The sequence below is a fragment of the Cetorhinus maximus genome, chromosome 10 (genome assembly GCF_964194155.1).
Source record: "Cetorhinus maximus chromosome 10, sCetMax3.hap1.1, whole genome shotgun sequence".
In the NCBI taxonomy this organism is placed as follows: Eukaryota; Metazoa; Chordata; class Chondrichthyes; order Lamniformes; family Cetorhinidae; genus Cetorhinus; species Cetorhinus maximus.
The window spans coordinates 136,869,138-136,882,143 of NC_135888.1; positions in this window are offsets into that span (position 1 = coordinate 136,869,138).

Here is a 13,006-nt window from a genome sequence, read left to right on the forward strand (position 1 = left end):
CTGTCCAACCTTAAGGTTGTCGGGCAGGCGAAGACCCCAAGCGGCCTTCGCGTTTTTCAGGAAAGCTCACCCACGCGTGTGCGAAAGAGCGCAGGCCCCGACTCTCTCTCCTCCCACCGCCCGCACAGGTAGTGCTGAGCGCTACCGGCCGTGTGTTACACTGGGCGGGCCTTAATTGGCCTTAATTGGCCCACCCACATAAAATGGCGGCGCACAGCCGATCGCGGGCGGCTCTGTACCCGCCCCCGTTTTCTCTCGCCCAGCCCGCTCGATAGGGATAAGTTTCTGGCCATCATCGCTGTTGTAATGTAGGAAATGTGGCAGCCAATTTACCCTCAGTCAGCCCCTACAAACATTAATGTGAGAATGATGAGATAATCTGTTTTTATTTCTTCGTGGGACGTGGCCATCGCTGGCTAGGCCGGCATTTATTGCCCATCCGTAGTTGCCCTCAAGAAGGTGGTGGTGAGCTGCCTTCTTGAACCGCTGCAGTTTATAAGACCATAAGACATAGGAGCAGAAATTAGGCCAATCAGCCCATCGAGTCTGCTCCGCCAATCAATCATGGCTGATAGGTTTCTCAACCCCATTCTCCCGCCTTCTCCCCGTAACCTTTGATCCCCTTACCAATCAAGAACCTATCTATCTCGGTCTTAAATACACTCAATGACCTGGCCTCCACAGCCTTCTGTGGCAATGAATTCCATAGGTTCACCACTCTCTGGCTAAAGAAGTTTCTCCTCATCTCTGTTCTAAAAGGTCTTCCCTTTACTCTGAGGGTGTGCCCTCGGGTCCTAGTCTCTCCTACTAATGGAAACATCTTCCCCACGTCCACTCTATCCAGGTCTTTCAGTATTCTGTAAATTTCAATCAGATCCCCCCTCATCCTTCTAAACTCCATCGAGTATAGATCCAGAGTCCTCAAACGTTCCTCATATGTTAAGCCTTTCATTCCTGGGATCATTCTCGTGAACCTCCTCTGGACCCTCTCCAGGGCCAGCACATCCTTCTTGAGATACGGGGCCCAAAATTGCTCACAATATTCTAATATTCTAAATATTCTAAATGTGGTCTGACTAGAGCCTTATAAAGCCTCAGCAGCACATCCCTGCTTTTATATTCTAGTCCTCTCGAAATAAACGTCAACATTGCATTTGCCTTCCTAACTACCGACTCAACCTGCAAGTTAACCTTAAGAGAATCCTGGACTAGGACTCCCAAGTCCCTTTGCACTCCAGACTTCTGAATTCTCTCCCCATTTAGAAAATAGCCTATGCCTCTATTTTTCCTACCAAAGTGAATGACCTCACACTTCCCCACGTTGTATTCCATCTGCCACTTCTTTGCCCGTTCTCCTAACCTGTCCAAATTCTTCTGCAGCCTCCCCACCTCCTCAATACTACCTGTCCCTCCACCTATCTTTGCAGCAATTTTCAACCTGGTTCTTTCATTGACATTTATCTCTGAGATTTCAGCCCTGATCGAGGCTCAGTAATCTTGCACTCACTGTGCAATCTTTTGTGGTTATACACTCATAGCCTAAATGAATTATCCTTTTCACATTTACATTGTGCTGCCTTTATTTCAACCCCGTCAAGATGTTAATCCTTCCTCAGTCTTTACTCCAATGAAAACAATGGTGATAGGATGAGATGAAGTAGGGTGGGAGGAGACTCATACAGAAAATAAACACTGGCACAGACATTTTGTATAAAATGCCCTATTTCTGTGCGATTATATATCATCAGCCAGATTTTCAATGACAAACCAAACAGCAATGCACTGGCATGTACAAAATTGCTGGAGTTCACCTGGGAAACAATTGAAGTTTCCATTCTACTCTACTCTATGTCAGCCCCTTACAAGCTTCCTAAGGAGCTTAAGGGGCCATAGAACCATAGAACCATTGAAAAGTTACAGCACAGAAGGTGGCCATTCGGCCCATCTTGTCCATGCCAGCCCGAGGACACCCAGGTGCCCTTTCTAATCCCACCTTCCTGCACCCGGCCCATAGCCCTGCAGCTTACAGCACTTTAGGTGCAGATCCAGGTACTTTTTAAAAGAGTTTAGAGTTTCTGCCTCTACCACCAACTTGGGCAGCGAATTCCAGACACCCACTACCCTCTGCGTAAAAAAGTTCTTCCTCATGTCCCCCCTACACCTTCTGCCACTTATCTAGAATCTATGTCCCCTGGTTCTAGAATTCTCCATCAAGAGAAACAATTTTATCTTGTCCACTCTATCTATTCCCCTCATAATTTTGTACACCTCAATCAAGTCACCTCTCAGCCTTCTTTGTTCTAAGGAAAATAACCCCAATCTATCCAATCTCTCCTCGTAGCGACACTTTTCTAACCCTGGCAACATTCTTGTGAACCTCCTCTGCACTCTCTCCAGAGCTATTACGTCCTTCCTGTAATGTGGTGACCAGAACAGGACACAATACTCCAGTTGTGGCCTCACCAGTGTTTTATACAATTCCAACATTATATCCTTACTTTTATATTCTATACCTCTGCCAATGAAGGAGAGCATTCCAGTTGCCTTCTTTACAACCTTGTGTACTTGAACTGCTGCCTTCAGGGACCTGTGTACTTGTACGCCAAGATCTCTCACTTCATCTACCCCCCTTAGTATATTCCCATTTATTGTGTAACCCCTGTAACTGTTTGACCTCCCCTCTCGAAGAGGTCCCAACGCTTTTTAAGATCAGGGCCGCAGAGGTCGTCTCGGGACCCCAGTGATGCCAGGATTGTTTCAGATTTTCAAAGGGACACGCAAGCGAGGGAGCAGGGAACGTGCCCAACAACAATTCATGGCCCCTTAAACTCCTTAGGAAGCTTGTAAGGGGCTGACGCGGAGTAGAAAGGAAATTGCAGACGGTTTCCAGGTGAACCCGACCAATTTTGTGTGTGTCAGTGCGTTACTGTCAGATTCGTCGTGGAGCCTGAATACTGTTAATGACATTGGTCTTTCAAACAAATCTGCGGAGCCAACCAGTGCTGGTCCAAGCTCTGGTCCCATCCTTGTTGTGCAAGGCCACTGTCCACATCCTTCCACCACTGAGGAGCTGCAAACTATTGGAATACCAGCCCCACATAGTTCTAATGAGATTCCTGCTCAGTCATGTTGATGAAAGAAAACTGGAGCCTCCACCATCATTATTCATAGCTTCGGACCACAGCATGAATGTAAAAGTGCATATTGCCGCAGCAACTCGGACTCATTGTGGGGGGCTGGTTGGTTCAGTTGGCTGGGTCAGGTTGGTGCCAACGGCACAGGGTCCAATTCCTATTCCAGCTGGTCTAGGTTCAAGACCTGCCTCCTGGCCCTACCCATGGTGGAGGTCATGGCGCTCTGGGTTGGACATGTCTTTGGTCAGGGGAGTGAAGAAGATAATTCCACTAACATTCAGTTCAGTGAGGCCTTCTCCATAACTCACCAATGAACTTCCGATGGTTGGGCTGTATTGGGTTGGGTTGGAGTGGTTTGTCTTGGGTTGGGGTTTATTGTTTTGTGTTGGATTGGGTGTATTGATTTGGGTTAGATTGGGTTGGGTTGGGTTTTATGGGGTTGAGCTGGATTTGTACGATTGGGTTGGCTGGTTGTATTTTTCAATTCATTTATGGGATATGGGCTTCGCTGGCTAGGCAGCACTTACTGCCCATCCCTAACTGCCCTTGAGAAGGTGGTGCTGAGCTGCCTTCTTGAACTTCTGCATTCCATGTGGTGTAGGTACACCCACAGTACTGTTGGGAGGGAGTTCCAGGACTTTGACCCAGTGACAGTGAAGGAGCGGTGATATATTTCCAAGTCAGGATGGTGAGTATCTTGGAGGGGAACTTCCAGGTGGTGACGGTCCCACATATCTGCTGCCCTTGTCCTTCTAGATGGTAGCGGTCATGTGTTTGTAAGATGCTACCTAAGGAGCCTTGGTGAGTTTCCGCAGTGCATCTTGTAGATGGTACACACACTGTTGCCATTGTGCATTTGTGGTGGAGGGAATGAATGTTTGTGGATGTGGTGACAATCAAGCAGATTTGTCCTGAATGGTGTCAAGCTTCTTGAGTTTTGTGGGAGCTGCACTCATCCAGGCAAGTAGGGAGTATTCCATCACACTCCTGACTTGTGCCTTGTAGATGGTGGACAGGCTTTGGGGAGTCAGGGGGTGAGTTACTCATCACCTGATTCCTTGCCTCTGACCTGCCCTTGTAGCCACAATATTTATATGGCTAGTCCAGTTCAGTTTCTGGACAATGGTAACCCCCAGGATGTTGATAGTGGGGGATTCAGTGATGGTAATGCCTTTGAATGTCAAGGACCAATGGTTAGATTCTCTCTTGTTGGAGATGGTCATTGCCTGGCACTTGTGTGGAGCGAATGTTACTTTCCACTTGTCATCCCAAGCCTGGATATTGTCCAGGTCTTGCTGCATTTGGAATTGGACTGCTTCAGTATCTGAGGAGTCGTGAATGGTGCTGAACATTGTGCAATCATCAGTGAACACCCCCACTTCTGACCTTATGATGGAAGGAAGGCCATTGATGAAACAGCTGAAGATGGTTAGGCCTAGGACACTACCCTGAGGAACTCCTGCAGTGATGTCCTGGAGCTGAGATGACTGACCTCCAACAACCACAACCATCTTCCTTTGTGCTAGGTATGACTCCAACCAGTGAAGAGTTTTCCCTCTGATTCCCATTGACTCCAGTTTTGCTCGGGCTCCTTGATGCCACACTCGGTCAAAACCTTCCTGATGTCAAGGGCAGTCAGTCTCACCTCACCTCTGACTTGTCATCTTCCAAAATCAGCCCCGTGACTGCCTGATCTTTGCCTATTTTGGTTCTTAGGGTTATTCACTGCAAGTTCATCTTAGGAAACTCATCCATTAATCAGGGTGATAGGAACAACTTTATATTTTTCAGTTTCTAGACTAGCAGCTGCCCTTGAGTCAGCAAGTTGTCAGCCAGAGATTTGAGAATTGAATCCAGGCTGGTGCTCCCTATGCAGTACTGGGTGGGAGGGGGGGGGGTGCTGCACTGTTGGAGGTGCAGACTTTAAGAGATGAGACGTTAAACCAGGAGTGCTGTCTGAGCTCTCAGGTGGAGGTAAAAAGATCCCATGTCATATTTCAAAGAAAAGCACGGAATTCTGGCTGATATTTTAACCCTCAACAAATAGCGCTAGAACAGATTAACTGGTCATTCTTCCATTGCTGTTTGTGGGATCTGCCTGTGTTCAGCTTGGCTGGTACATTTGCTACATTGCAACAGTGACCTTCAACCATTGACTGGAAAGCAGTTTGGGGACATCCGAAGGTTCTGAAAGGCAAATATAACTCTTATTTTCCTTTGCAACCGATTCCAGAATGAAGGACTTGAATGAATGAATCACTCTTTGCTGTTGGAGGCTTTGTTCCAGATGTGGGTCCCAGATGTGGCTTCTCCAGTGACCCATAGAGGTTTGGATTTCTTGTTTTGATTTATAACCAGATTCCCTCGAGACACTTTCCAGCCTTGTTGCTAAAAGCTTCACACTCATTGAGTACTTTCAGTAAGTTGTCAATAATAAAATCCAAATCTTTACTAATAAGCATTCCTTCATTATACACTCTTGTTTCCAGGCCCCTGTTGTAAAATCTTCCATTAATCCATATTAAAAACCAGAGTAGCATCCTGATCTGCTGTTAACATTCCAAACTCTTTACTTAATGATTGGCTTTTGGAAGATCTCAGTAGATCTTTAAGATTTAACATTTGTATGAGGATTCATATTTTTCAGCATTTATTAAAAAAAGGAGGCCACATAAATTACAGCAACAACAACAACTCGCATTGATAAAGTGCCTTAAATGTAGTAAAACACCTGAGACACTTCACATGTGTATTATCAAACAATATTAGGCACTGAGCCATGTAAGGAGCTATGAGTCAGACGACCAAAAGCTTGGTCAAAAAAGTAGGTTTTAAAGAGCGTCTTAATTGAGGAGAGAGGGGTAGAGAGGCAGCGAGGTTTATGGAGTGAATTCCAGAGCTTAGGGCCTAGGCAGCTCAAGGCACAGCCACCAATGGCAATTAGGGATGGGCAATGAATGTTGGCATTGCCGGTGATGCTTGCTTCTCAAGAATGAAGTTTAAAAAGTGATTAAAATTGGGGATGCATGGGCATCTTAGAGGATGGCAGATCTGGAGGATATAACAGAGATAAGGAGGGTGTGGCCATGGAGGAACCTGACAAGTATGACAGGAATTTTAAAATGGAGATGTTGCTGGATTAGGATCCAATGTAAGTCAGCAAGCACAGGGGGTGATGGTGAACAAGACTTGGCGTGATTTAAGATAGGGACAGAAGTGTTGCATGAGTCCAAGTCTATGAAGGGTGGAAACTGGGATGCTGATCAGGAGAGCATTGGAATAATCAAGCCTAGAAGCAACAAATACTTGGAGGTGGCTCACAGCAGCCGATTAGCTGAGGCAGGGATGATGTTACGAACGTGGAAGGATGCAGTGTTGGTGATAGAGGAGGTAAGTGGGCATAGAAAACACGTAGAAATCACACACAGAAACAGGTCTATGCTGGTATTTATGCTCCACAGGAACTTTTTCCCTTCCTACCTCTTCTAACCCTATCCATATATCCTTCTAGTCCTTTATATAATTAAATAATATAATTATTGTAGTATAATTAAGCACATCTATGAATGTAAAAATAGAGATCGAAAGCTATCAGCAAAAACCTTACATTGAAGCTCTTGTCCACTTCCTGCCAGTTACTTACAAATGCTCATTTAAACTGTTTCTTCAGGATTTTGTCCAACGTCCTGAATTTAAACAGAACAATAAACTTCATCCTGGTGCCCTGGCCAACACCTTGAACCAACATCACTAAAACTCATTATATGGTCATGTGTCTCTTTGCAGTTGGTGGGAGACCCTGGTCTGTGCAAATCAATGGCTGCGTTTGTCTACACTACAATAGTGAGTAAATGCAGGTTATTGACTGTAAGACGCTTTAGGTGATCCAGAGGTTGTGCCACGTAAGTGCGAAACCTTTTCTTTAAACTAGGTAAGCATACTGAGAGCGGGTGTTGTTTGGGACTAGGGCGACAGCACTGAAGCCCTGTTTCAGCTCACATTGCAATGACCAATTCCATCGCAGGAAGGGTGATCCAGTACAGGGGGCTGTGGGTGTGCAGCTCGTAACTTTCCGCTAACTTGGAGAAATGAATACACTGTCCGTGTGGGTGGCTCTCTGCTGGGGGAGCAGGATGATGCAATTGCGCCCGTAATGCCCACCATTGCCCCATCGACTTTGGCAAAAATGGGTCACCGAGCGTAATGGAAGATGAAATGAGTTTGGACGCAGTGTAAAACACCCAACCTCAGCACTAACAGGTAAGATATTAAAATGAGAACCTACCTCCCTGCCAGGCAGGTGTAAATGATCCAACGGCTCCCTTTCTAACTGGTATTTACCCCTCAACCGATATCGCTAAAAGAGACTTTTAAGCCAGCTTAAATGAGCATTTGTAAGTAACTGGCAGGAAGTGGGCAAGAGTGGGCAAGAGGGCAAGAGCTTCAACTTAAGGTTTTCGCTGATAGCTTTCGATCTCTATTTTACATTCATAGATTTATACTATGGTATAGAGTCTGTCCTCCTTGCAATAAAACAGGTACAGCACATCAGAAGTATGTAACTGGCTCTACAAATGCTTTGGGACAGCTTTTGTGAGGGGGGTGGGGGGTCATGGGGTACCCCGTGAAGAGAAATACAAGTTCTTTCTTTCTTTGACAATTTTACCCAGTGCAGCCGCAGGGCGGCTGATCCAGGACTTGAAAGAAAATGTGACAGTGGAGTGCGTTCTCCTGGTGTTGGGCCTGAGGTAGAATATTGCTGCAGACCGAAGGGCACAGTCATTATCATGACACCCGGACTGATGATCCAGGGACATGAGTTCAAACCCCACCATGGCATCTGGGGGAATTTAAATTCAGTTCATAACCATATCTGGGATAATGAAAGCTAGTATCAGCATCAATGATGGTGTGGAACTACCTGATTGTTCCATAAACCCATCTGGCTCACTATGTTCACTGCCCTTACCTGTCTTCTGAAATGGCCTAGAAATCCACTCTGTGTTGGGCAATAAATGGTGGCACTGGGAGCAATGTGCACATCCTGTGTATCCTCTCCTACTCCAGGGAGCATCACCGAGTATTTGAAGGCTGCTGAACCACAGCTTACTCTGTGATGTTACAACGTGGCAAGGCAAGGAGACAGGCCCTAAACCAGCTACAATGGGGGATTGAAGCATACGTTGCTGCCATTATTCTGAACCACACACTAGCCAACTGAGCTAACCAGCCCCCCAAACCCACAACTAAACGAAAAAAAACAGTAAAGACTGGCACATCTCTTTCTTAGATAAATGCAACATTCGTAACAATGAGAATATAATGGAACCATTTTAAATGTCTGGCTAGTGAAAGGTTACTGAATAGACATCCACAAAATTGTAGTAATGTCTATTTTGAATTACTACTGTGTAACTGGCTGTGCCATAGATAATGGTGTTTAGAATTTATTCAGGATTGACAGTTCCTTTGTAGCAATCGAATTGAATGTGAAATCGTTCCATTTCACAAGCCCAAAAAAACGATTTTGACTGGATTACCTGAGTGCTATACATGTAGATTGTCTGCTTAAGCTCTGCGATGGTATGACAGGTGAAATTGCACCTCTGTCAATAGCTGGAGAAAAAAAAAATAATTCTGAACAGTTTCATTTTTATATTAAAAGCATTTCAAGGGCAGCGTTTACCACTTAGTCTGCTCCTGGCTTTTTTCAAATAAAACATAAATTATCTTAGCACAATTCTTTAGTACCAACAAACACCACATTCCCTATTGAAAAGGGTCTGCATGTGGCTCAGAACTAAATCTCTGCCAAAACAATTGGACTGAAAATGGGGGCATTTAAAAAAATATATATTTTCACTCTGCTTGCAGGCTCCATTCCAGACTGGACTAACAAATAACACGTATTTGCATTTATATAGTGCCTTTAACCTAGTAAAATGCTCCCAGGTTCTTCACATTCAAAGATTGACACTGAGCCACAGACGAACATATTTGGATTGGTTTTAAGGAGCATCTTTAAGGAGGGGAGAGATAGTGGAGAGGTGGAAAAGCTTAATGACTGAATTTCAGGATTTAGAATCCAGACAGCTGAAGGTACAGCTACCGATGTTGAGGCGAAGTGTCAAATATTGTTGTAATAGCTGTAAATATCCACAAAGAGCGAGGAACTAATTAGCTAGGAGCTAATTGTAATGTGCAAGTGTTCCAGGGGACCACATTTCATGGCTGCACTAGAGACTTAAGTGATGTGTAACAGTACCAGTTCAAACCAGTCCTTCTTTTATACAAGGCAGCGTGGCAAATTAAACAAAAAGAGTCCTGAACTTTCCAAGCTTAAAGTGTGATTATTACCAACATCAGTGATCCAGTAAGACAATAAGAACACATAGCCAAAGGAAATCGGGGATGCGCAAGAGGCCAGAGTTGGATGAACACAGAGTTTCTGGTAGATTGTAAGGTTGGATGAGGAGATAGATAGGGAGGGGCAAGGCCACAGAGGGACATGATGACACAAATGACAATCTTAAATTCAACGCATTGCGGGACCAGGAGTCAACTTAGGCCAGTGAGAACAGATTAACTTTAATTAAAAGCTAACATTTGTGGGAGGTATGTGTTAGGCTAAAATGTAGATCCTACTGAGGTGATAGTCTCTGCTCTTTGTGGAGTCTCAGTTTTGTGGGAAGACTAGATAAGCAGGGATTATTCTGCCAAGAGCAGAGAAGGTCAAGGGGAGCATCAACAGAGGAGTTCAAAATGATGAGGGGCTTTTACAGAGTAAATAAGAGAAACTGTTTTCACTGGCAGGAGGATCAGTAAACAGAAGAAATATTATCAAAAAAATCCGAGGGGAGGTGAAGAGCATTCTTTTTGATCTGGGATGTACTGCTTAAAAGGGTGGTGGAAGCAGATTCAATGGTAAGTTTCAGAATGGTTTGGATATGAAATTAGAGAGATTTTCCAACACAGAAACAGATCATTCACCCCAACCAGTTTATGCTTGACAGTTACGCCACAAGAGCTCCTCCAATCTTCCTGCATGTGCCACTATCGGAATAAACCTCTACTCCTTTCTTTTTCTATGCTTATTTAGCTTCCCCTTACGTGCATCAATCCAATTCACCTCAGCAATCCCTTGTAGTAGGAATTTTCAACATTCTCACCAATCTCTGGGCAAAGAAGTTTCTCCTGAATTCACTAGGGACATGATTTGTGGGGCTATGAGGGAAGAGCAGGGGAGTGAGAATAACTGCATAGCACTTTCAAAGAATTGTGCATGATGGGCTGAATGGCCTTATCTTGTATTGTAAGCTTCTATGATTTGTGACTCATTTTTCAGCCCCCCTTATAAGATATTGGGTGGCCTCTCTTGACTGGCAGGTATCTGAAATATGCCTTTAGTGGCACAGGCAGCTCTTTCTCCCTGACACTGCTTGATGTGACAATACCTGATGCCTGAGTTTCCCAGTGATTGCATCCCGGTATTTGCATTGGCTTGTGAAACCCAGAGATTTGCATGGCCAGTGTGTTCAGAGAAGGAAGGTGAATAAAGTTTGACAGGGGCTTTCGGTATGATGTCAGAAGTGGGATAAGAACTGGAGATTTAAAGCTCCCAAATTAACAATAAGGTCAACAATGTTAATTTAGACAGTGTCTTTATTATAATAAGACAACTTGAGGAGGTCCACAGGAACGTAGATCGGACAAAAATTGACCGAGTGATATAACAGCAATAAGGTGATAGACGACCAGAATCTTGGTCAAAGGGGTAGACTTTAAGGAGTATCTTAAAGAAGGGGAGAGGTGTAGAGAGGCAGAAAAATTTAGGGAGAGGATTGCAGAGCTTAGGGCCTGGGTAGCTGAAGGCACAACCATTAATGATGGAGTGTTGGAAATTGTGTGAGGTTAGGAGGGAAATGTTGAAGCCTGGAGAAAATGGAATTGACCCTTTGAATATCTGTATCACAGCAGTGAGCTTTGTAAAGGAAAAAAAAATTCAGATCAACATTTTACTGGGTGCAACAGGTAAAGGAGTGGTGGAGGTGTGAAATAGGATTATTTATTGTGAGGGTGAGTTGAATGAAACTTTAGGGAGTCAACTAATATGTTTGAGGCATATTTCACACCTTAAAAGAATATTTTATACAAAAGTACTTTTTAGTATCAGGTTTTGAGCTCAAGGAGAAATCATTGCACAAGCTGCAACAGATTTGTAGAAATAGATAACATTGTGAACTGGGAGAAGGTTACTGATTTACTTCAGTCACCCTTGACCTTCAATGGCATTATCATTGCAGAATCCCCCACTATCAACATCCTCGGGGTTACCATTGACCAGAAATAGAGCGACACATGCTATAGGGTGGCTAATAGTATTGTCACTGGGCTAGTATTCCAGAGACCCAGGGTAATGCCCTGGGCACCTGGGTTCAAATCCCACCAAGGCAGATGGTGAAATTTGAATCTAATTAAAAAAAAATCTGGAAGTAAGAGTCTAATGATGACCACAAAACTGTTGCTGATTGTTATAAAATGCATCTGGTTCACTAATGTCCTTCCTTTTAGGGAAGGAAATTTGCTGCCCTGGTCTGGCCTACAAGTGACTAGGGATAGGTTATAGGTGCTGGCCTGGCCAGTAATGCCCACGTCCCCTGAACAAATAAATAAAATAAAATATAAATACTGTGGGGCAAGAGCAGGTCAGAGGCTAGGAATCCTGTGGGTGAGTAACTCATCTGCTGACTCCCCAAAGCCTGTCCACCATCTACAAGACACAAGTCAGGAGTGTGATGGAATACTCCCCACTTGCCTGGATGAGTGCAGCTCCAACAACACTCAAGAAACTTGACAACATCCAGGACAAAGCAGCCCGCTTGATTGGCATCCCATCCACAAACATTCACTCCCTCCACCACTGATACACACAGTGGCAGCAGCGTGTGCCACCTACAAGATGCACTGCAGAAACTCAGCAAGGCTCCTTAGACAGCACCTCCTAAAACCACAACCACAGAAGGGCAAGGGCAGCCGACACCCAAGAACACCACCATCCTGGCTTGGAAACATATCGCTGTTCCTTCAGTGTCGCTGGATCAAAATCCCTTCCTAACAGCACTGTGGGTGTACCTACACTACATGGACTGCAGCGGTACAAGAAGGCAGCTCACCACCACCTTCTCAAGGGCAACAAGGGATGGGCAATAAATGCTAACCAGTGATGCCCGCGTCCCATAAATGAATAAATATAAAACGCCAAGAGGATGTGGACAGGCTGGTGGAATGGGCGGATAAGAGGCAATTAAAATTTAATGAAGAGACGTGTGAAGTGATACATTTTGGTAGGACGATCGAGGAGAGGCAATGGAAAAGAAAGGATATAATTTTAGGGGGGGTGGTTCAGGATGTGGGGATATATGTGCAAAAATTCTTGAAGGTGGCAGGGCAGGGTGAGAAGGTGGTCATAAAAGCATTTGTGATCCTGGGTTTTATAACCAGGGGCATATTACTAAAGCATGGATGTTATGTTGAATCTTTATAAATTTCCGCTTTGGCTTCAATTAGGCTATTGTGTCCAATTCGGGTCAGCACGCTTTGTGAAGGATGTGAAGGCATTAGGGAGGGTGCAGAAAATATTTATGATAATAGTTCCAGGGATGAGGGACTTCAGTCACGTGGACAGATTGGAAAAGCTGGAGTTGTTCTCTTTAGAGGAAAGGTTGAGAGGGGATTTGATAGGGGTGTTCAAAATAAATCATGAAGAGTCTAGCCCGAGCAGAGAGGGAGAAACTTTTCCCGTTGGTAGAAGGATCAAGAACCAGGGGGCCCCGATTTAAGGCAAAAGACCTAAAGGTGAGATGAGGAGAAAC